This window comes from Oryctolagus cuniculus, chromosome X, assembly GCF_051225735.1.
Source record: "Oryctolagus cuniculus isolate XC-2025 breed Fujian yellow rabbit chromosome X, ASM5122573v1, whole genome shotgun sequence".
Taxonomy (NCBI): Eukaryota; Metazoa; Chordata; class Mammalia; order Lagomorpha; family Leporidae; genus Oryctolagus; species Oryctolagus cuniculus.
This window is the reverse complement of record NC_142888.1, coordinates 107,678,589-107,703,348: the sequence shown is the minus strand read 5'-3', so window position 1 is coordinate 107,703,348 and position 24,760 is coordinate 107,678,589. Positions and strand designations below refer to the sequence as shown.

Genomic DNA, 24,760 nt, shown 5'->3' with positions numbered 1-24,760 from the left:
GGCTTAGAATTTTCTTAAGATTCTAAGAAAGCAAGCAGATCGCCATTTAAAAGCAGAAAATACTTTTATTGAAGACAAGACAGCATGGTTGAGGGAAAGTAAGGTTGCAGCCCACCGGGATCAGGAGTGGTGGGTCTGAGAAGAGATTCAGCCCATGAAGCAGTGGGCAGCAGCCTATTTATGCTGTTTGTTGTGTGGGGGGGGGCATGTGGAAATACAGAGACCCACATCCACTGCAATAATGTGGGTTTGAACAGGCAGAAGACTCATTATTTCCATTGTATGATCTTGGCAATTTTGTATGTACAGGACAAGCAGAATCTTAGTCCTTACCAACGTGACATCCTCAGGGTCATTCTTAATTGAGGCTCAGTTTGTCAGATGTGAATTTAACGATTTGTGTCCCCATAGCCTAGCACATCCTAACATATCCAGCCTCTATAATAAAGAAAAAGGGAAAAAAGCTGCATATTGTATGGAAAAAGGTTCTCAGGGGAGGGATAAAACCAGAGAATTGGGGGCAGAGACAGCCTCACTAGCTTATTAGCTGCTTCCTGCTGAGAAAGGGCATAGTTTAGGTATTGGTTCTTCCCTCTCCAGTGCTGGGATTGAGGTCATTGGAGCAGTGGCTGGAATTGGGTACCTTTTAGTAGAAAGATGTTGTCAACATGGGTTTGAGTAAGATTCTGGACTACTGAATGAACAAGTCCTCTCAGCAACAGTAAAAGGCCTGGCCTTAGAGATAAAAGAAGAAAAAAAATTTATGAGGGGAATAAGAAGGGGTGCAAAGCCAAGGTAGCCAGGAGAATTTTTGAAACCAGTTCGTTTAAGGGCAGACATTTATGTCAAATTTTAGATACCCCATCCACCAGTTTGTGAGCAGTGTCCCTGACAAGACCAGATTAACTGACTTGAAAACAGCATTCTTCCTTTAGGAATAAGCAGAGACCATCTTTTTCGGCTGTTAACAGGTCCAAGCTCCACTGATTTGATGTGGTTATTGCTGCCTGGGAGTCAGTTTGGTCTTGAACTTTTCAAAAGGCCTTGAGCTATTTCATCTAAGCTGTCTTGCATATCTTTAGGAAGGGTTCTGGTAGAAGGAGAGGGATGTGGCAAGTACTTCTATCCACATGCCTACCCAAGCAGTGCCTCCTAAGCTGGCTAGGAAAGGTATTAGGGCGACAACTCTTTTATGACAAATGTTTTGTGGTTAGAAGAATTGGTAAAAATTGGGTATTGGAAGCCATGTTAACATTGGGAGACAGGTAAAAGTACAAGTTCAGGTCCAATCAGTGGGGAGGCAGAGCGTAAGTGTTGATTCCACAAATGAAGAGGAGCTCCTGTTCATAAAAGCAAGTTGTCGGATGTTTAAGTACGTTAAGTGCCTCGTGCTATTCCTAGTCCATTCTCCCACACATTTCGAGTACCTGCCAATGTGTTGCCTGTGAGAGGTTGTAGGGAATTGTTGTGGTTAATTTGGTTCACTCCTGATGATTTAGTTTCATAAAGAATAAAATGTGAGTATCTTATGAGGAACCAACTAGTAGAATTTTTATATGTGTTTGTAAGAAAGCCCTTTGTCATTTCAGTTTCTGAGATAGGTTGCCAGGGAAAAAATCCATGCCGTGCTGTGTGGAGGCCCGGCTCATACAGAATTGGGTATTTAGATTACCAGAATTGAGCATAGAGAGATTGGGAGGGGCTTAGAAAAGGTTGTGTACATTTGTCATTAGCCTGAGGTGACACAGAATAATCTATCTGATGTGATTGGTGATTAGAGGGGCCAATAATGTTAATCATTACAGCACAAAACTCAGGAGGAATATTACCCAGGGTAATGAGAGAGGCTACTCTTGGAGAGGTAGTTTTTTTGGTCTTTTTTTAATGCAGAAAGGAGCCTTGGCTAGGATTGGCTTATTGGTGGTAACTGGGCCAAGGATTAGGGTTTGGATATAGGAGAATTTTGTGATATGTGACATACAGTTCTCAAAAAGCCTAAAGGTCCAGTCTGCTTGGGCTGTAGGGTAATTTTTAAGAAAGTTTTTGCTACATCTGAAAATGCTGCTTTGCTCCCTTTTCCATTTTAGCAGAGAAGTGTGCTCTGGTGCTAACACAGGCCTGCTGTGGGGTAGAGACTGCAGTGGAGGTGGAGGAAGTTAGGGAGAGTCATAGGCAATAATCCTTTGTGAGATATGCATTTGTGTTATTTTAAAGTTAGAAGGTAAGATTGAGTGTGCACTCTAAGTGATGTATTGCAAAACCGAGTCCTGCATGGGGACCAGGCAGGAGGGAGACAGGGCAGTGGTCAGGAGAAGCAGCCTGAAAATCATCTCTTGGAGACTAGAATTCAAGCAGAAAGGCACTCAAAAGTGTGACCAACAAAATTACCTTGGAGGACACAGGCACACAGCAGAGTAAAGAACGTTTGTTTTGTTTGGATAGGGATGTGGGAGCATTCCAGAAAGATCAGGAAAACAAAATTGTCCAGGGTCATAGAGGGTTGTCTCAGAGTTTTGTGAGTGGGTGTGTCTTCCTTTTCAGAATCCTCTGGAATGGCAGTAAGAAGGAGGGAAGTAGGGGTTAGGGCATATGAGTGCCATCTACTTGGAGCCCCTACCTGGTTGTTGCCTTTTCTGGGCTAAGGCGAGCTTTAACGTGGAAAAGTGAATCTAGCAGGGAAAGCCTAACAGTTTGGCAGCTGGGGCAGGGAGGGGAGAGGTAGTTGAAAGGACCGTGGAAGGCCCACTCCAGATGATTGGAGTGGCTTTGGGTTGAGAGTTTTCACATAGACCCCCATTCTCTGAGTTAACTCGTACTGGAAAGGGGTCCTTAAGGGACATTTTATGGCAACAGAGGATGTTGAGTGTCCCAGAGGCAGGGAGTCTTACCTGGCTGGAAAAACATCCAGGTGTAAAAGGTTTGGGGTCTCAGGAGAGGGGTTTATGATTAGGAGAGTACAGAAAGTTATGGTCCTATCTGCAATGCCAACAATGATGCTAGGCTGAGTGAAGAATGGCTTCTTCAGCTTAGGAACAGTAGGTTTTGTGATTCTGATCTGACAGTTCTGCCCCTCAGCCCCCTCCCAGCAGTTTCATTTCAAGTGGCCAGATTTTTTTTTTTTTTTGGTCAGAGTAGGTGGGGCTTCTTTGAAAGCCAGCCTCTGCCACAACAACGGTTTGATGCCTTAGCTATTTGCATCAAAAACAGATATTCTTTAGGGGTGGACTGGCCTTATTAGATCTCCTCAATAGCAGATCATTGCATAAGGCAGCTATTAATTGGACCTTTTTCTAACATCAAGAGTGGCCAGAACTAGCAATCCATAGTCATGGGCTTGCTTTGGCATTGCCTTTTCCTGTGAGTTAAGACAGTGCCCATGAGGCTAACTGTGTTCTTTTAGGTAAGATCAAACATGTCAGTCACTTTCTGCCATCTATCTGTCCACTAATTAGGGTTCTCAATGAAGCTTCCCCTCTTCTCTTTTATCTGATTTAGGTCTTGTGCTGTAAAGGGGACTTATATCTTGATGGTGCTGTTTGGTCCTACTGTCTCTTCTTGGAGGGTACATTTAATGGCTTTTACAGTTGGGGCTGGGGGCTGACTGACTCTCTGAGTAAAAGGAAACAGCTAGAAGGTTGAATAGGGCAAAATTGTCTATTTTTTTCTTTAGCCAGCTGCAGTTGCACAGCTGGAAATACTTACACACTGTGATGCCCTCCTCGCCCTGCCACATACACATCCACCACACTGGGAATTTAATCCTTGGTTCCAGGACACACTAGGTGGAGAAGAGTTGTAAGCAAGGATGGAAGTATAGTGGGGGAAGAACAGCCAGCTCCTTGTCCCAGAGCTGACTGAGCCTTAGTCAGATGCTGAAGGCAGGAGAGAGAGAGCGAGCATACTTTCCTGTTATCCCATCATCACACAACCAACAGAACATGCAGGACAAGCTATCCGGGAAAATCCATGAGGGATGGGTCTGATCTGTGATGGCATTCCACTGACCCTGGAGTGTAAAACATCAACTTTGTATAAGCACAATGTAAACCTGGCATTATTTTATAACCCAACAATGTATTTTGTACAATCCAGATTAATTTAAACAACTATCACCTCTATGTTGAGAATCTCATCCTTTGAGAGTTTCAGGGATCCAACTGAAAGACTCATAGTCAAAGACTCAGAGATAAAATGATCACACAAACATTTTAAAATAAGCAGACTCAGTTCTTTAGCAGTAAAACTGAATAAAGCCAGTCAGAAAATAAATGAAAGTTTCCCAAGAGACATGATATTTTTGTTACCTAGGTTAGTTTCAAAAACAGGAAAACCTTGATTAAAAATGATTAGCATATGACAGCATATGATTTTATAACTATAACATATACAAAGAGGTATACAATCGGGCAATTTTAGTTTTTTGGACTTTTAAGATACAGTAGCTAACTTTTGAAACAGTCCTTAACATCTCTGGGCCCTGAACAAAGCAGGGTATTATCTTATATAGCCTAGCACAAATGACTGTAAGTTTTCTAATACATATTCAGTTATACAACTTTTGATTGGATATCTTAGAACTGCAGCCCTGCTTACACTCACTGCATCACACAGCCATGCCTACGTGCACCCACATCACTGCAGTTGACCTAATTGCATTGCGATTGTTCCCAGAAAGCACCTTCCACCCCCTGTCCCAGGAAGCCCCTGCTTGAAAGCCTCTACCGTTTTTGCCTTTAGTCAATTTTTTTCTTCTTCGAGGGGAGGGCTCCCTGCCACAAGCCAATGGATGGAAGATCTCTCTTCTCTGTTTCTCCCTTTACCTCTGTAACTCTGACTGTCAAATGAATAAATAACTCTTTAAAAGAAAGTGTAATGTGACAGTTGGGGGAAGATTCCATAAATTCTTAACCCTAAGTAATGAAATCAATCTCTCTTGACTTTTCAGACAAGAGTACAGCAATGAACATCTCTGTCAAGAAAAAGTATGTATGATGAAATTCACTATATAAGTAACATAGTAAAGATATTGTATAATATGGTATAAGAGAAAAATCTGAATTAGACAGCCAGCAATCATTTGTTCATATTGGTCCATCTCTTTGCCTTTTCTTTTTGACTTTCACTATCAGTTTTTCAGGGATACAAACTTATTGTTAAAAGAAAATGTTGGCCCTTTAGATATGGGGCTCAGGAGGGTGGGCTGGGGAATCTTAGGAGGTCTAGCCTGCACAGGAAAAGCATCCAAATATGATAAACCCATTCCATAATGGGAAGCCATTATGAGAAATGCCTTTGCAGACCCTCAGGCTGGCCCCTCAGGCAGGTAAGCCAGTATGCTTGAGTCTGTCGGTTAATTTTTCAAGCACTAAGAAGAATTTGAGGTTGAGGTTGAGTACTCCATCAAAAGAAAGGACTTGGTCAACTGAGAGCTGGAACTGGTACCAGGTAAAGATGAGAGGGTACATTTTATGAGCTTCTACTCTAGGACTGGACAGAACAAGCATGAACAACTACAGGATTACAAGGAGTAGCACATGCTCTTAGACACTGTTTCACACATATAATTCTTGAATTCATAGACCATGAAATAAACACAATGGCACCAAAAGGATATTTCTTAGTTTCATAGTATAATGAAAATAATCTGAAGAATCAGATTTTATTTATCACATTTCATTTCATTGAAACATTTAACAGTGACCATATTTTATATATCAAGTTTGGAATTGCTTCCTCTCAGCTATCCTAGGAATAAAAATGTAGGTCTGCTGTATGTGATCTCTGGTAATAAGAAAATAATACCTAGTGAAATTCTTGGCACATATGTATTGGAATGGATTTAGACCAAGAAGGTGGGTAAATTCCCTATTAATATTCAGATGTTATTCTTAAAAGTATTTGATTGAGGACATATTTATGTAAAACAAGTATGTTTTAACTATATACTTTCATTCTAGTGTATGTTTTTCTTTCTTTTTTTTAACTTTTATTGAATGAATATAAATTTCCAAAGTACAGCTTATGGATTACAGTGGCTTCCCCCACCCCATAACTTCCCTCCCACCCGCAACCCTCCCCTTTCCCGCTCCCTCTCCCCTTCCATTCATATCAAGATTCATTTTCAATTCTCTTTATATACAGAAGATCAGTTTAGCATATATTAAATAAAGATTTCAACAGATTTCAACAGTTTGCACCCACATAGAAACACAAAGTGAAAAATACTGTGAGTACTAGTTACAGCATTAAATCACACTGTACAGCACATTAAGGACAGAGATTCTACATGAGGAATAAGTGCACAGTGACTCCTGATGTTGACTTAACAAATTGACACTCTTGTTTATGGTGTCATGAGTTGCCAAGGCTCTTGTCATGAGTTGCCAAGGCTATGGAAGCCTTTTGAGTTCACCAACTCTGATCATATTTAGACAAGGTCGTAGTCAGAGTGGAAGTTCTCTCCTCCCTTCAGAGAAAGGTACCTCCTTCTTTGATGACCTGTTCTTTCCACTGGGATCTCACTCACAGAGATCTTTCATTTAGGTCATTTTTTTTTTGCCAGAGTATCTTGGCTTTCCATGCCTGAAATACTCTCATGGGCTTTTCAGCCGGATCCGCATGCCTTAAGGGCTGATTCTGAGGCCAGAGTGCCGTTTAGGACATATGCCATTCTATGAGTCTGCTGTGTATCTCGCTTCCCATGTTGGATCGTTCTCTCCCTTTTTTATTCTATCAGTATTTGCAGACACTAGTCTTGTTTATGTGATCCTTTTGGCTCTTAGTGCTATCATTATGATCAATTGTGAACAGAAATTGATCACTTGGACTAGTGAGATGGCATTGGTACATGCCACCTTGATGGGATTGAATTGGAATCCCCTGGTATGTTTCTAACTATATGCTTTCATTCCAGTGCATGTTTTTCAAACTCAGTTGCCAATGATCTGACCTTTATCATGGGTTTAAAAATGCAGTTAAAAGATAGTGATAGTGGTTGCACAACATTATGAATATACATAACACTGCTGAATGATACACTTTAAAATGGTAAATTGTATGTCATGTATTTTATTACAACAAAAGCTGCACTGAGAGATTTGGGAATTAAGAGTGAAATAATAACTGATCTCTAAGTTGGCCCTCCACCTCAATGGGTCAGGAGAGAGTATATGACAATACAACAAGGTATTAACTTTTCTTTGAACATTGGCCTAAACCTGAACAATCTAGGAGCTAACCTTGGAGATAACTGAGGGAGGAGGTGTACAACCACATCATAGGGATCCAACCATTCACTCTGATGCCCAAATGCCAGGTGTCCAGCCAATGCTGCCACTGACTTGCAGAGTGCCTTTTTTTTATTGGAAAAAATTAAATTATCTGAGGGTTTTAAATTCACAATAATAGTTCCTTTTTGGTTTTATAACTATGTCAATTTGGGGGGAAATTTAAAATGTCAACATCAATGCAATGCTTTATCACCAAATGTAACATTTTGATCCAACCTGTAGATCAAGAAATACTAGAGTATTCTAGGACACTTGAAAATGTTCAGGGAGAAATGTAATTAAAAGTATGAGTCCATGTGAGAGGAAGGTAGCACTCTTGGTCTGGCTGTCTTGAGCGTAACAATCACTGAAAATATGTATCATTTTATTATAGGGAAAAGGATTTTTATGTTCCGCAAATAGATCTGTAACACTTAAGTGCATAATACAAAAAGTATGGGAGCAGATACAAAGTTTTGCAGCTGCAGTTGGTGTCTACCCCTGGGCCACTCTAAGCTGTGACATGAGCACAACTAAACACTAAGGAAATGGTAATTCAGGTCTGGCTCCTGAGTTTCCATTTCAGTCCAGACCTTAGGAGACCCAGCTTCCCTTTACTATTGGTCCTTCTTGACTGTTTGAAGCTCAGTTCTGGCTCAACACTTTTTTCTAACTAAATTAATGTGTTCCTTTACTTCATTATCTGTCCTCTACCTATCAAAACAGTTTACACTGATAATTTTTTAAACCTAAAGCCCATTCATTCCTCCTGAAGCATCAGTGCTAATTTTGCCCATCAATTAATCCTTAACAATTAGCTGTAATCATTTGCTTTTACAAAAGGCAACTGACAGAGGAAAGTAGCAGAGTGACCACCAAGGCTTCAGGCTGATCCCTGGTCTTAATGTTTCTCTTTGCATCCTAGCTGAAAACATGCCTATGCAGAACGTTATCTCTGTGAATGCACAGGAATGCTTTGGCTACAGATTTGCTTCATGAAATGGTTTGGGGCCGGCGCCGCGGCTCACTAGGCTAATCCTCCGCCTAGCGGCGCCGGCACACCGGGTTCTAGTCCCGGCCGGGGCACCGGATTCTGTCCCGGTTGCCCCTCTTCCAGGCCAGCCCTCTGCTGTGGCCAGGGAGTGCAGTGGAGGATGGCCCAGGTGCTTGGGCCCTGCACCCCATGGGAGACCAGGAAAAGCACCTGGCTCCTGGCTCCTGCCATCGGATCAGCGCGGTGCGCCGGCCGCAGCGCGCCGGCCGCGGCGGCCATTGGAGGGTGAACCAACGGCAAAGGAAGACCTTTCTCTCTCTCTCTCTCTCTCTCTCTCTCTCTCTCTCTCACTGTCCACTCTGCCTGTCAAAAAATAAAAAATAAAAAAAAAATAAATAAAAATGAAATGGTTTGGTAGAGGTAGTCTGTTTTTTTACAATAGCATATAGATCATAAACACAGTTTCACTTCTTGTCAAAGCATTTGTTTTGTCTTAACCTAAGCACCCATTTAGCTTTTGTTTTCCTACCAAAAAGTCATTTTTTTCCTGGTAAAAAACCGCTAAAAATAAAACCCCCAAGGGATTTTAAATAAAATGGAATCATGTTTGAAGAATAGATCAGAGCTACAGAGAACAAACTGACTTGAAATTGATCAGATTTTCAAAAGAGATCCTTTCTTGTGTTCCCTCTACACCATGACTGTATTCTAGTTACTTGTTGTTTGATGTATGAAATTAAAGATTAGCCCTCATCCCTAAAATAGAGTGAATTTATATTTGATTTTCCTTGTATCCCTGCTCATCTTCTTTCTAGGTAACTTCTGAAGAACTGAATAGTATAATTCGTAATATAATGGCATGGGTTGTGGCTTCAGTTACCAGTATATTATACCCAGCCATCACAAATTATGAAGAAAGAGTAAAAAATAATGCACACCCAGTATCTGCTGACTCTGCCCCCTCTTCCTGTAGTACATGCAGTTACATGTTGATGTATACAGGAACGAAGACATTTCAGACAGAGCCCTCTGCAAAGGCAGCTGATAGGTCAATGGAGCAACCAACCACACCATTAATACCATCTCCTGCCCCTATAAATAGAACAGCTGCGGAGAAAGCTCATCCCAAGAAAAGACAATCTGTGCCCTCTGAAATTAATGACGACGAGGTCTATGAATACACAGGTCTCAAAGCCTGTAAATCAGATACTCACCTTTTTGTATCAACTGAGCGCAACTCAAAGAAATCGAGGGATGCTGCCACTGAAACAGATGACTTAGAACACCCACAGTCTTCAGGTGGGAAAGCAACAATCGAAAACGAGAAGCAGGAGTTAACGAATGCTTTTGTTAAGTTTAAGAGTTACCTAAAGGAGGAAACTGAGGTAATTTTACAAAACATTTTTCAGGAAATGGTGTCCAATCTAAATGAGGCCATCCCCACCCTTTCTACTGTTGTAGCTGATGATTTGCCTGACCAGACTGACAGGGACAGTGAAGACTTGCTCTCTGACATTGATACCTCTTCAGCAGCTGATGAAATCGTGGAAAGCGTGCTTGATAAACTACAGTCTGCAGCTCAGAAAAAATGTATGGAAGTGTTTTCACAAGATGTGCCAGTCCACTTTAAATCAGACTCAACACCCAGTGGAGAACATCTCATTTCCCCCACAGAAAAGCCTTCGGAAGGTTCACTGCCTTATGCTTCAGAGAACATGGGTGACATCGCAGAGGATATGGTTCATGTAATTTTAGAGAAGCTGTTGGTTCTTGCATCTTCTAAGCAAAATCAACTTGCTGATGATGTCATGCCTGAATCCACTCATCAGCTATGTCTGACAGATCCAACATACACGTGTTTTCAAAAAGTTGGCAAAAGAAAGTCTAGTGTGGAATATGATGCAGCCAATTTGATTGCTGAAGAAGAAATACAAAATTTAGTGTCAAATATTTTGTCCCAGTCCTCTCTGCTTGTTAATATAGAGGAAGCAATTTGCACTATACTGGATTATATACAAACTGGACTTTGTAATGAAAGGCTTACCTCAAGTGAAGAGACAGTAGCCACCCTTCGGCTACTTGATGATATCTTGACTCAGCTACACTGGAAATCAGTGAAAACAGACATCGGAAAGACTAGACAGCCCAGACTAGGCAGTCCTTTTATCACTGAAGAAAACAGACTTGCTGGCACTGGGGTGGCTGGTCCTAGAAATAGGCAACTGTTTCCACCTATTAATGTGCCTGGCATGGTCCTTTATGCTGAAGATGAAAAAGAAGAACACAAAATTGTGGAAGAGGCGCTGATCCCATGTATCAAGGATGAAAAAGCAAATTTACAAGAACAATTGGCTAATCGCCAGTCAGCACAGGGAAACGCTGATCTTAAATACAACCAAATTGCCAATTCACCTGCAACGCCTGCTTGTCAAGGCAAAGTGGCATTTCAAGATTGGGGATTAAAGAGTAACTTTCCAACTTTTAATAATAAAGATGTTTTTAAAGACACACTATGTTTGAATAAAGATACTTGGATTTTCAGTCAACATGAAAAGCATCAAATACAAAAAGCCTCAAAAAACATAATTACAAATATTTTAGCAGAAGTGCTTAAAGATACATCTTCTGTGTTCCTTGATCAAGAAGCTACACCTCTTACTTCAGAAAAATCTGGTCTATCACATCTAGAACAGTTGGGCCAGATGTTCTCTGTGTCAGAAATCGATACAGTAGCTCATGAAATAGCAGATGCTGTGTTAAAAATACTCTCCATAGCTTCAACTCACATCATCAATGACAGTAAACATTCTGCTTGTTCATCAGTACATGAAACTTCTCTCAATAATGCGGAAATACCAGATAAAGATCCATTAGAAATATGGTTTGAGAGTGAAAAGAAGATGAACATTATAGCTGCACTTAGTACTGATCCTGAAGACCATCTCTGGTTAGAATCTGGAAATAATGAATCAACATCTGACACTGTATTTCATATTAATGATAAGATCACTCATACAATTTTTAAGAAGCTGAAGTCATTCCTTTATCGAAAATTGCAAAAATGCTTCAAATCAGAAAGCCATACTAGCAATTTGAAGCCTACACCTAGCAAGAAATCTCTGTTTCAATCTGAACTTAGCTCATACACAACTAAAGTGGTAAAAATTGTTCTGGATTCTATACAGAAGAAACTAAAACACAATAGGCAAAATCAAAATTTTAGGGAGAAGGGCCCTGCCAAGAAATTTACAGATACAGGATTTTTTGCTAACACTGAAAACGAATTAGATTCTTTTGTCACAAAACTAAACAATGACATTATGACAAGTTCACTAGTAAGCTGTATTTGTGAAGTGTTAAATGAAAAGCCAGAAAAACACAATGTTCCATTGCCTTCAAACAAAGGAATCTCGTATGAAAATACTGACATCAATCAACCAATATTTTCTCCTTTTCATTGTCCTCCTGGGCAAAAAGAAGTTCACATATGTACCACGTGGCAAGTATTAGATAAAATTGGAGACATTTTATGTGATATGTTATGTAATCTTGTAGGAGGCTATCCGCATTCTCCCCAATCTGATAGTGAGCCAAAGGGAGAGAGGAGTAATGAAAATTTGAGAATGAACACTGAAATGCAGCCAGATATTCAACTGATCTCTCATACAATTCTAGAATATATCATTACAAAATTATGTAGTGCTGAGATGAATGGCAGCTTGAAACATTCAGAATTTAAAGAGACCTCAGAATACTTTGATATTAGCAGCCTTTCATTTGCTTCACTTATGGAGGAAATGAGCAGATGCTCTGATATCATCTCCAGCATGATGTCCAGTGTGATCCAGCAGGGCAGTCAAGAGGTGACTACCAGTAAGGGTAAAACTACTGTCCCTCAAACCGGGAGCATGCCAAAAAAGTATACAAATAAACTAAAAATCATGGCTTCAGATATCCTTGAAACAGTTTTTGCTATATTGAAAGGGTTTGCCAATAGAAGTTTTAAAACTCTGGGTGCTGTAATCAATGGCAATAAAAAGGGCAACACAACAGACTGGGAAAGTGAAGGTACCAATATGTGGCCTACCACACATGACAAACTATTGAAGTCTGCTTTACACATACGAACAAAGAAGGCATCAAGTGCTATTTTAAAGGCTATTCAAACTGAATTAAATGCGAGCTTGCCAGATTTGGAAACATGTGTACACAACCCTCCACAAGAGAAACAAATGCTTAAGAAGCTAGTCAATTTAATTTTAGATGGAATGCCTCCAGATAAGTTTAATGAAACTGAACTGGAAGAGAGAAGTATTGAATATTACAGGTACAAACCAGTTTATGGCAATTTTCTTCCTGGAGGAGCTGGACCAGAAACCTATCTAGAAGATCCTGAAGATACAGAGAAAGAATGTGATGGAGAGAAAAGGCCACCAGAAGAAACTAAATCAGATTGTCTTGAACAGCAGAAATTAGAAAGAACCTTGAAAAAAATTGAATCAGAACTTAGAGAGCCACAAAAGTCCCCAGTTGTGCCCATTATAAGACATATTTTGAAAGAAATTTTCCAAAATGATTTAATTGATCAAATAAATGTACGTCCTGTCCTCCATTCCAAGTTATGTGACACCCCTCATGCCAATGATGAGCCAGTTGAAGGCCTGGACAAAACAATGGATCCTTTAATATCTGAAGCAGATGTTATCACTGTTGCAGATAATATTATCAGAACCATATTTCAAAAACTTCATTCTGCAACCATGACAGATAGAAATGCAGGTGAAAATAGATGGGACACTTTAAGCAACCCCACAAGCATCTGTTTCCCTGAACATGCCAGTGGACAAAAGCCCTCTGTTCATTTTACCATACTGGACAGAAACCCATGTTCACTTACTAGATTTAGTGCTGATAAATTGACCACAGTAGATGTAGTTGAAGATATTATACAGTCAGTATTAGCAAATTTGGAAAGATTTGCAACTTCTAAAGTAAAATCATACTTTTGTCCTCTTATCAGAGTTCCAATGACTTTACAGCAGGATGTGACTGCTTTAAGTCAATCATGGTCATCAACCAAAAATTCATATTCTAGTGATCAATTATCTTGTCACTCAGTAGATCATAAGAAGTCAAGAAAGGCCACCTCAAAATGTCAATTGACTACATCTAAATTACATATATATGCAACGCAGGTAGCTAAACAGATTTTACAAGAAATCAAACGGAAGTTAGATAAAGAAGCAAAAAGCCCATTCTTAACACATAATATTGTGGTCTCTGAAAGTATTACAAGTCAGATTGTTAATACAGTGTTGGATTGTCTATCTGCTAAAGGCAAGTGTGAAAAAAGTATTTCTGACACACAGATTGATTCAAGTGAGCCAGAATATGTCGTAAAAAAGCTGTTTAATAAAAAGGATTATCGAAAAAAACTTCAGTCTCAAATACTAGAAACCATTGAATGTATCTTAAGTGACATTTGTGAAAAAATGCTAGAGGAGAATAATTTCCCACATGATACGTCAAGTCATAAAGGTAACGGAAGCTGGGGACATCTTGAAGTCAATTCTGAAATGGTCCCTGAGTGTGCGAATATGGCTGTCCCAATGATTTTAGTTCCTAATTCATGTGTTGCTGTGATTTCTAATGATATGGTGGATATAGTTCTTGAAAATATCAGTTCTGCTGTTACGGTTGGCCTAAGTGCAAAGTATTCCATGTCTGCAAGAATGTCCCCAGGACTGTGTGATGCATATCCAAAAGAACAATGTCAACAGTCTGCTATGGACTCTCAAGCAACTGTTCTTAAGGAACAAGACACCAAGCAATCTGCCCTTAATTCATATGAAGAAAATGCTAACTGCATTACTAAAGCTATTTTAGATAGATTAAAATCTTTTGCCACAGAAAGAATAGATTTACTTACTCTTGATTCCAAGCCTAGAGAAAAATCATTTATTAGCCCAGAATTTACAAATTACAAACAAGATGACACTGTATTTTTAAAATCAAACCAAATATCATCTGATGTGAATGGTCTGAAACTATCAACAAATGAAACCATTCTCAGTGAAGGAGTCACAGATGATAAATTTGCTAATTATGAAGAATGGGGTCCTGCAATCCACCTATCACAAGCTAGCCTTAAAGAATATGCAAAAATCATTGCTAGCACCATCTTGATGCTTATTAAAAATGACGTAGATCTAGAAATCCAAATGACATATTCATATCCAAACATTACTTTATTTCTAGAAAACACCATTGCAAGTGAAACTGTCAACAATATCTTGAAGAGTCTGCATGATAAAATATCTTTAAAGGAAAGTAGTCTTCACTCAAAACACAATTTTACTCTCTTCCCACAACCGGCTTTACAAAATAAACTATTGCATGGTCAAAGAAAGGTGGAAGACAACACTGAACTTCCTCTGATTTCAAAATGCCTGGATCAAAACCAAATTTCATCAGAAGAGGAAAACTTGAGAAGGATTTTGGAGGGAATATTTAGAAATGGAGAATCTAGACAGGAGAAAACATCACCTTTGTTCAGTGCAGTTAGAGAAATTGTAAAGAAGGTTTATCGAAGGGTAATGGAAGACAAAGACCATTGGCCTCCATTTAACAATCCCTCTCGTTTTCCATCTGATTTTAAAATTAGAACAGCAGCACAAAAAAAATATCTTACAATCACGTATAGGCAGTGTCACAAATGATATAATTAAAAATGTTTTTGAAACAATGCTCTTGGTAGTTCTGACATCATTATATGAAAATAATGAGACTAGGAGTGAACTGGAAGCATCTGGCAGTGATAAATTACTGATGAATGTATCATGCTTTAAAGGAGTGAAACAAGCAGAAAAAAGACGAGCATTCCCTGAACATTTAATAAGGCGAGGTTATCCTTTTACGGGCACTAAAAATGTTACTTCAATGGAAACCACATCATTGCATTGTTTTCCATTGCAAGTGGGCAAAGAATTGGTCCAAAATGTTCTTACAAAGATCACAAATTTTGCTTTGCTGGATCTAGGTCAGTCTCATGAATCACGATTTCTGAGGCCATGCAATTCTAAAATGAATCCCAAGGGCAGCCCTGGGCCAGGCTTTAAAAAAGATTTCAAAACAAAATCGAAAGTTACCTCTCTGCCTAAATTTGCAACACCGCCATTGGAACTTGGTGGTGGTAAGGCCAAAAGCAAGACCAAGTTGGGTCTTGGAGTGAAGATTCCAAGAGACAGCAAGTCCAAGACTATCATTGGGCTGCAAGAACTATTATCAACAGGAGATGCCAAAAGACCTTCAGTGAGAACAAAACTTCCCACTGCAGAACTAAAAATGTATGCCAATGATATAGTATGCAATATTCTGGAGACAACTGTGAATAAATTTCAAAAGGTAAAGCAAAGTAGAGCAATGGTAAACATGCAAACTTTTCCTTCTGATCAACTCGAGAAAGCACGTGAAATAGTAAATACAGTTTTACAAGGAGTATATGCCATGAAGAACAATTTGGCTGACCCAAAAAAAGGCTCATGTTCAGATAACCGAAAACATTTATGGAAGATTTTAAGTACTATCTCTCCTCCAAACCCAGAAGCACAGTTTTACTTAGAGAATGTTTGTTCACAGCCGGAAAAGATTTTTCCTACGGAAGACATTTTTATGCAAATATTTGGTAAAAGGCCAACAGAATCAAGTGAGATGGAAAATGAAAAACATAAGCTATTGATGATAACTGAGACTGTTTTGCATGAAATTTTAATAAAAACAAAAGAACTAGAGCAGCCTGTTTCACTTTTAAATTTGTCACCTCTTAAGGCTTGTGAAAGCAGGCAACATAGTTTTCAAAGAGCTGTGGATTCCCAAACACAAATTAATATGTTTGGCAAGGCAATTATTGAAATGTTATTTCAAAAACTAAAGTTCTGCTTCTCAACGCTGATGTTCCTAAAAGATAGTAAAGAAACTCAAGTCAGCAAAAAGCAAGCTCTAGAAAGATCAAACAACATCAACAGTACACCAATATATGACACAGAAGTAGAAGACACACGTGATTTGCTCTCTAGCCACCAAGTCGCTCAAGAGATCATCGAAGGAGTTCTAAACATTTTAGAGTCATTTGCAGACCTCCAGCTTAAGCACATTTCTAGATACACTTTCTCAGAAATTGTGAAAGTGCCTATTGAAAAATTTTTTGCTGTCCAACAGAAACCATCAGTGAAAAAATTATTACCAAGTTTCCAGTCATTGAATGTGTTTCCTGATGAATCTAAACATAGTGCTGTGACTCCCCAAGGAAACATACAGGACACCCTTCGACAGCTTCATTCGTTCCACACAGAATTGCTTACTTATGCTACCAATACTGTCAGGGACATGCTTGGTATAATTAAGAACAAGCTAGACCAAGAAAAACTCCAAGTGGGACTATCTTCAGATAGTGCATTTGAAGACAGCACAGTAACAAGTCAGATCATCAGCACATTGATAGAGCAGTGTACTCATTTTTACGAGTCCTTCATCAAAAATCAACAAAAGGAAGATCAGCTCAAAGGAGACTGCAATATTAATCAGAACGAATTCACAAACAGGGTGAAAATGCCCACCTCAGAGTTAGAGGGAGTTAACCACAGGAATGATCCTTCACAAATCCCTGCTTTTGTGTTTCCTTCAGAGGGAGATTCGAAAGGATCAGACAGGGTTTCCTCAAAATTCTCTTCCTGTGCCAGCCACTGTGTGGGAGATACAACAAAAACCACACATACAATGAAAAAGCTCAAACCAGAATTTAAACCATCATATTCAAGAAGTGAAGCACAAGACCTTCACCATTTTGATCAAGGCATGAAAGGAAACAAGACTCTCCCTAAAGACAGTGTCTTACCGAAATTACCTCAGAAATCCATCATCTCTGCACAGGCAACACTAGAGCACGCCACATCCTTTGGAGAAGGAGAGGCAGAGGAAAATCAAATGCTTCACTCAAACCAAACACAGACATCTGTTTCTCCAGTCAAAGTATGTTTAGCTGCAGAAAATGATATCGACAATGTGCTGCGACGTTCTGAATTTCTGGGTTCTCTCCACGGTAATGCAAGTATGGAAATGGTGCAGCCACTTTTAATCTCAAATGAAAGGGCTTTGTCTGTAATGTCTAAAGAAAAGGGTGAGAACAGCTTACTTAAAACATGGGGCAAAAGATTCAGCTGTAAAACTGAAAAAGAAAACAAAAGCCACGAAGCCAGTGGAGACTTCACTTTACTAGAAAAGTGGGAAAATAAGTCCCCAAATTCAGAGAAAATTGCGACTTTTGAAGAGGCTGAAGTCATTGATTTTACGGACCAGGAACTGGGAGCAAATGAAATCCATCTAGTAGCAAGATATATTACTACATCTGTGGTCACACATTTCAAGAACTTTGAAACCAGAGGTGAGTGAGAGATGATTAATAAAGTGTTAGTCTGTTTTTAGATGAGAAATCAGTGATAATTTTAAGAATTTTGTTTTTACCTTTACACCTAAGAAGCTGCATTTACTGCTTTCTCTGGAAGCAGTCTTAGATTTGGGTGGCTGTTTATCTACTTGGGCATTTTTCAACTGGTTGGTATGCTAAAAGAAAAAAATACGCTTTCAGGTAACTTTTATTGGGAGGGCTGTTGTTCAGTTTTCCCTATCTACAGATGAAATTAAATGGGCAAGCCGGCGCCGCAGCTCACTAGGCTAATCCTCCGCCTTGCGGCGCCAGCACACCGGGTTCTAGTCCCGGTGGGGGTGCCAGATTCTGTCCCGGTTGCCCCTCTTCCAGGCCAGCTCTCTGCTGTGGCCAGGGAGTGCAGTGGAGGATGGCCCAAGTGCTTGGGCCCTGCACCCCATGGGAGACCAGGAAAAGCACCTGGCTCCTGCCATCAGATTAGCGCGGTGTGCCGTCCGCAGCACGCCAGCCATGGCGGCCATTGGAGGGTGATCCAACGGCAAAGGAAGACCTTTCTCTCTATCTCTCTCTCTTACTGTCCACTCTGCCTGTCAAAAAAAAAAAAAAAAAAGAAATTAAATGGGCAAATTTTAAAGCAAGAGATCTTGGTTGGGCATGAGGTATGTCTATGAAATGATGAGACCAGTTTCCTTGAGTGGTACATAAAACTCTAAAGACAATTCCCGAAAAGAAATTCAAACAGGTCTTTTAAAAGTTCTTCTTACAAACAAATCTTGAATATATGAAATGATGGATGCTAATTATCCTAATTTGATCATTACAATGTATATGCATGTATTGAAATATTATATTGTACCCCATAAATATGTATGATTATTGTATGTCAATAAAAACAAATAATCTTAATTTTAAAAGATAATAAACACTGTCAATCTTAAAAAACTAAAAGTTCTTTTTAAAAGACTTCTTACATTATAGGCAGACCTCATGCATAGCTAATTGATGGCAAAGTAATGACTGAATTCATTTTTTAATTTATTTTTTAAGGAATACAAATTTCATAATTACAACTTTAGGAATATAGTTATTCTTCCCACCAAAACCGCCCTCCCATCCACACTGCCACCCCTCCACCTCCTCCCTCTCCTCTTCCCAGTCCTATTCTCCATTAAGATTCATTTTCAATTAACTTTGTACACAGAAGACCAACTCTATACTAAGTAAAGATTTCAACAATTTGCACACACACACACAAAACCTGAGAACTAGTTTTACAGATAACTCTCATAATACAACTCACTGAGGACAGAGGTCCTGCATGGGGAGTTAGTGCACAGTGAGTCCTGTTGTTAATTTAGCAATTCACACTCTTATGTATTACATCAGTGACTACCTAAGGCTCTTGATGTGAGCTGCCTAGGCTATGGAAGCCTTTTGAGTACACAAACTCCGTCAGTATTTGGACAAGACCATAAGCAAAGTAGAAGTACTCTACTCCCGTTAGAGAAAAGAACCTCCTTCTTCGATGGCCACTTCTTTCTGTCAACCCTTCTTGAAGTATCAATTTTACTTCTACAGATTTCATTTTAGGTGCTCTATTAGTTCTCACAAATCAGGGAGAATATATGGTATTTGTCCCTTTGGGACTGGCTTATATCACTAAGTATGATGTGTTCCATATTCATCCATTTTGTTGCAAATGAACAGATTTCATTTTTTTCTGCTGTGTAGTATTCCATAGTATACATATCCCATAATTTCTTTATCCAGTCTTCTGTTGATGGGAATTTAGGTTGGTTCCATATCTTAGCTATTGTGAATTGAGCTGCAATAAACATGGAGGTGTAGATAGCTCTTTTGTTTACTGTTTTCTTTTCCCTTGGGTAAATCCCTTGGGTAAATTCCCAGGAGTGGGATGGCTGGGTCATATGGTAGGTCTATATTCAGATTTTTGAGGTATCCTCACCCTGTCTTCCATAGTGGCTTTACTAGTTCACATTCCCACCAACAGTGGATTAAGGTACCTTTTTCACCCGCATCCTCACCAACATTTGTTGTTTGTTGATTTCTGTATGAAAGCCATTCTAACTGGGGTGAGGTGAAACCTCATTGTGGTATTGATTTGCATTTCCTTGATGGCTAGTGATCCTGAACATTTTTTCATGTGTCCATTGGCCATTTGAATTTTCTGTTTTGAAAAATGTCTGTTTAAGTCCTTGGCCCATCTCTTAACTGGGTTGTTTGTTTTGTTATTTGTGGAGTTTCTTGATCTCATTGTATATTATGGTTATTAATCCTTTATCAGTTGCATAGTTTGCAAATAATTTATCCTGTTCTGTCGGTTGCCTCTTCACTTTCCTGCATGTTTCTTTTGCCATACACAAACTGCTCAGTTGGTGTAATCCCATTTGTTAATTTTGGTTTTGACTGCCTGTGCTTCTGGGGTTTTTCTAAGAACTCGTTGCCTGACCAATGTCTTGTAGGGTTTCTCCAATGTTCTCTAGTAATTTGATGGTGTCTGTAATCCATGTTGAGTGGATTTTTGTGAAAGGTGTAAGGTAGGGACCTTGCTCCATATTTCTGCATGTGGAAATCCAGTTTTCCCAGCACCATTTGTTGAAGAGACTGTCCTTGCTCCAGGGATTGGTTTTAGCTCCTTGGTCAAATATAAGTTTGTTGTATATGTTTGGATTGATTTCTGGCATTTCTATTGTGTTCCATTGGTCTATCCATCTATTTTGTACCAGTACAAGGCTTTTTTGATTATAACTGCCTTGTAGCATGTCTTGAAATCTGGTATTGTGATGCCTTGGCTTTGTTTTTGTTGTATAAGATTGCTTTAGCTATTTGAGGTCTCCTGTTCCTCCATATTAATTTCAGCATCATTTTTCTATATCTGAGGAGAATGTCTTTGGCATTTTGATTGGTATCACATTGAATCTGTAAATTGCTTTTGGAAGAGTGGGCATTTTGATGATATTGATTCTTCCAATCCATGAACATGGTAGGTTTTTCCAATTTTTGTATCTTCTTCTATTTATTTCTTTAGTGTTTTGTAATTCTCATTGTAGAGCTCTTTGACATCCTTGGTTGAATTTATTCTGAGGTATCTGATTTTTTTGTAGTTGTTGTGAATGGGATTGATCTTAGGAGCTCAATCTCAGCCTTGGTATTATCTGTGTATACAAAGGCTGTTGATGTTTGTGTATTGACTTTATAACTTGCTACTTTACCAAACTCTTCTATGAGTTCCAATAGTCTCTTAGTGGAGTCTTTTGGATCTCCTATATATAGAATCATGTCACCTGCAAATAGGGATAGTTTGACTTCCTCCTTCCCAATTTGTATCCCTTTGATTTCTTTTTCTTGCCTAATGGCTCTGGTTAAAACTTCCAGGATTATATTGAGTAGCAGTGGTGAGAGTGGGAATCCTTGTATGGTACCAGATCTCAGTGGAAATACTTCCAACTTTTCCCCTATTCAATAGGACACTGTCCATGGGTTTGTCATAAATTGCCTTGATTGTGTTGAGGAATGTTCTTTCTATACCCAGTTTGCTTAGAGTTTTCATCATGAAAGAGTGTTGTATTTTATCAAATGCTTTTTCTGCATCTATTGAGATAATCATATGGTTTTTGTTCTGCAGTTTGTTAATGTGATGTATCACATTGATTGATTTGTGAATGTTGAGTCATCCCTGCATGCCAGAGATAAATCCCACTTGGACTGGGTGGATGAGCTTTCTGATATGTTGTTGGATTCGATTGGCTAGAATTTTGTTGAGGATTTTTGCGGCTCTGTTCATCAGGGAAATTGGTCTGTAATTCTGTTTCTCTGTTGCATCTTTTTCAGGTTTAGAAATTAAGGTGATGCTGGCTTCATAGAAAGAATGTGGGAGAATTCCCTCCCTTTCAATTGCTTTGAATAACTTGAGAAGAATTGGAGTTAGTTCTTCTTTAAATGTCTGGTAGAATTCAGCATTGAATCCATTTGGTCCTGGGCTTTTCTTTGTTGGGAGAGCCTTTATTACTGATTCAATTTCTGTCTTGGTTATGGGTCTGTTTAGGTTTTCTAGGTCTTCATGGCTCAATTTAGGTAGATTGTTTCTGTCCAGGAATCTATCCATTTCTTCTAGGTTTCCCAGTTTGTTGGCATACAGCTCTTTGTAGTAATTTCTGATGATTCTTTTTATTTCTGTGGTGTCTGTTGTTACATTTCCTTTTTATCACTAACTTTATTGATTTGGGTCTTCTCTCCCTTTTTTGGTTAGTTGTGCCATTGGTGTGTCAATTTTGTTTAATTTTAAAAAACCAGCTCTTCATTTTGCTGATCTTTTGTATGGCTTTTTTGGATTCAATTTTTTGATTTCTTTTCTAATTTTAATTATTTCTTTGTTTTAAAGATTTATTCATTTATTTGAAAGGCAGAGTTACAGAGAGGCATAAGGAGAGAGAGAGAGAGAGAGAGAGAGAGAGAGAGAGAGAGGTCTTCCATCCGCTGGTTCACTCCCCAGATGGCCACAACAGTCACAGCTGTGCTAATCTGAAGGCAGGAGCCAGGAGCTTCCTCCAGGTCTCCCATGCAAGCATAGAGGCCCAAGGACTTGGGCCATCCTCTACTGATTTCCCAGGCTACAGAAGAGAGCTGGATTGGAAGTGGAGCAGCCAGGACTCAAACTGCTGCCCACATAGGATGCTGGCACTGCAGGAAGCGGCTCCACCTGCTATGCCACAGCACCGGCCCCTACTTTTAATTGCTTCTTTCCTCTACTAGTTTGGGTTTGATTTTCTGTTGTTTTTCTAGATCCTTGGGATGCATTGATTGCTCATTTATATGGAGCCTTTCCAATTGCTTGATGTAGGCACCAATTGCTATAAACTTTCCTCTTAACATTGCTTTTGCTGTATGCCATAAGTTTTGATATGTTCTGTTGTCATCTTCATTTGTTCCAGAAATGTTTTGATTTCTTCTATGACCCACTCTTCATTCAGGAGTATGTTATTCAGTCTTGATGTATTTGCATATGTTCTAGAGATCCCTGAGTTGCTGATTTCCAGCCTCACTCCATTGTGGTCTGAGAAAATGCATGGTATAATTTTGATTTTTTCTTAATTTGATAAGACTTGCTTTATGCCTTAGTATGTGGTCAATCCTAAAGAAGGTTCTATGCACTGGTGAGAAGAATGTGTATTCTGCAACTGTAGGATAAAAAGTTCTGTAGATGTCTGTTAGGTCCATTTGTTCTATAGTGTCAATTAAATCTGCTGTTTCCTTTCAGGTTTTCTATCTGGTTGATCTGTCCAGTGCTGAAAGTGGGGTTTTCAAGTCCCCCATTTCTATGGTATTGGAGTCTATGTCTCCCTTTAGATCCCTGAACAATTCTAAATAGACAGGTGCCATTTTTATAATAGTTACATTTTCCTGTTGATCCCTTAATCATTACATAATGCCTTTCTTTGTCTCTTTTAACATTTTTTTTGTGTTAAAATCTATTTTGTCTGATAGTAGGATGGCTGCACCAGCTCTTTTTTGGTTTCTGTTAGCCTAGAATATCTTTTTCCATCCTTTCACTTTCAGTCTGCCTGCATCTTTGTTGGTGAGATGTGTTTCTTGTAGGTAGCAAGTAGATGAGTTTTGTTTTTTAATCCAGTCAGCCAGTCTGTGTCTTTTTTTTTAAGATTTATGTATTTATTTGAAATTCGGAGTTATACAGAGAGAGAAGGAGAGGCAGAGAGAGAGAGAGAGAGAGAGAGAGAGAGAAAGGAAGGGAGGGTGGGAGGTCTTCCATCTGCTGGTTCACTCTCCAAATGGCTGCAATGATCAGAGCTCCACCGATCTGAAGCCAGGAATCAGGAGCTTCTTCAGGGTCTCCTACATGGGTGCAGGGGCCCAAGGACTTGGGCCATCTTCACTGCTTTCTCAGGCCACAACAGAGAGCTGGATCAGAAGTGGAGCAGCTGGGTCTCGAACCAGTGCCCATATGGGATGCTGATAATCTATGTAATATTATGATGAATTTTTTAAATTCCATTTCTTGCATTTCTTCCATATTGTCATCTTCACAATCTAGTATTGAAGTGTTGTGTTCTTTTGGGTGTGTCATGTTGTCTTCGGTATTCTTGTTTCTTGAATTGGTGCATTTGTTATTCTGCATTTGTGGAGATACTCATTGGTTTCTTCTTTGTTTTTTTCACTGTGATGGCTTTTATCTTTGTATTATTCCTCTGTAGATAAGTGGAGAATCTGCTTTCAGTGAATACCTAGAGGCTTGTAGTGGGTGTGGCCAGGGAGCTCTGTTCAGTTCTCCAGGGTGAAGGGCATGTCTAAGTTGACACATCCAGATTAGCTGTGGTCTTTTTTTTTTAATCAGAAGGGAAGTTTATTCTGCTCAGCTGAGTCCCTCTCCTCAAAGGTGACCAGTGCCTGAGTACTAACCCCAGCAGGTATAGCATTCATCTGCTCTGCCCCAAGGACCACACAAAGGACCTGTGCAGTCCTCAGTGTTAGCTCAGATTCCCCAGCAATGTCCCCGACCAGGTAACCAGGAAGCCCTGAGCATGTGGAGTCTCCCACAGTGACTGCCCAAAGTCCCAGCCACGTGGTGAGTCCTCCCACACAGCCTCAGTTTTTTTCACAGTCCTGGCACCTAAGCCTCCCACAGTCATGAGCTCCCAGCCCCCTGTTAGTTCTCCCCACCAGATTCAGGACTCTCCACTCAGCTGGTTGCTGGGTGCAGACACGAGCTGGCGCAGCTTTATGTGTGTCCAAAATGACACCCACTCTATCAGCTTGTTAGAAGATGCCATTGTAAAGTGATTGGGAGAGAGAAACATGTCCCTCCTTTTTTTTTTCTCCTCTAGTTTGGCAGGTACACTATCCCTCTCAGGGCTCTAAGCCAGGTTACCTCTAGCCTCTTTCTGAAGCTTTATTGCCAGTGACTTGGGCTGTTCGGGTCCGGTCTCACCTCACTTTCCAACAATGATGCGTAGGTTCTCAGCTGCTGGATTCCTGAGCTGTGAGCACCCATGCCCTCCAAGTAGGTCCACCATGTCCCTC

General features: G+C 39.7%; 1 pseudogene across 1 annotated transcript; it reads left to right on the top strand.

Annotated features, from left to right (window-relative positions):
- The first annotated feature begins 4,951 nt into the window (after nt 1–4,951).
- On the top strand, nt 4,952–15,109 carry LOC149119720 (fibrous sheath-interacting protein 2 pseudogene; annotated as a pseudogene). Its single transcript, XR_016227747.1, has 2 exons — nt 4,952–4,982; nt 9,078–15,109. The product of XR_016227747.1 is annotated as a fibrous sheath-interacting protein 2 pseudogene (transcript).
- The last annotated feature ends 9,651 nt before the right edge of the window (nt 15,110–24,760 follow it).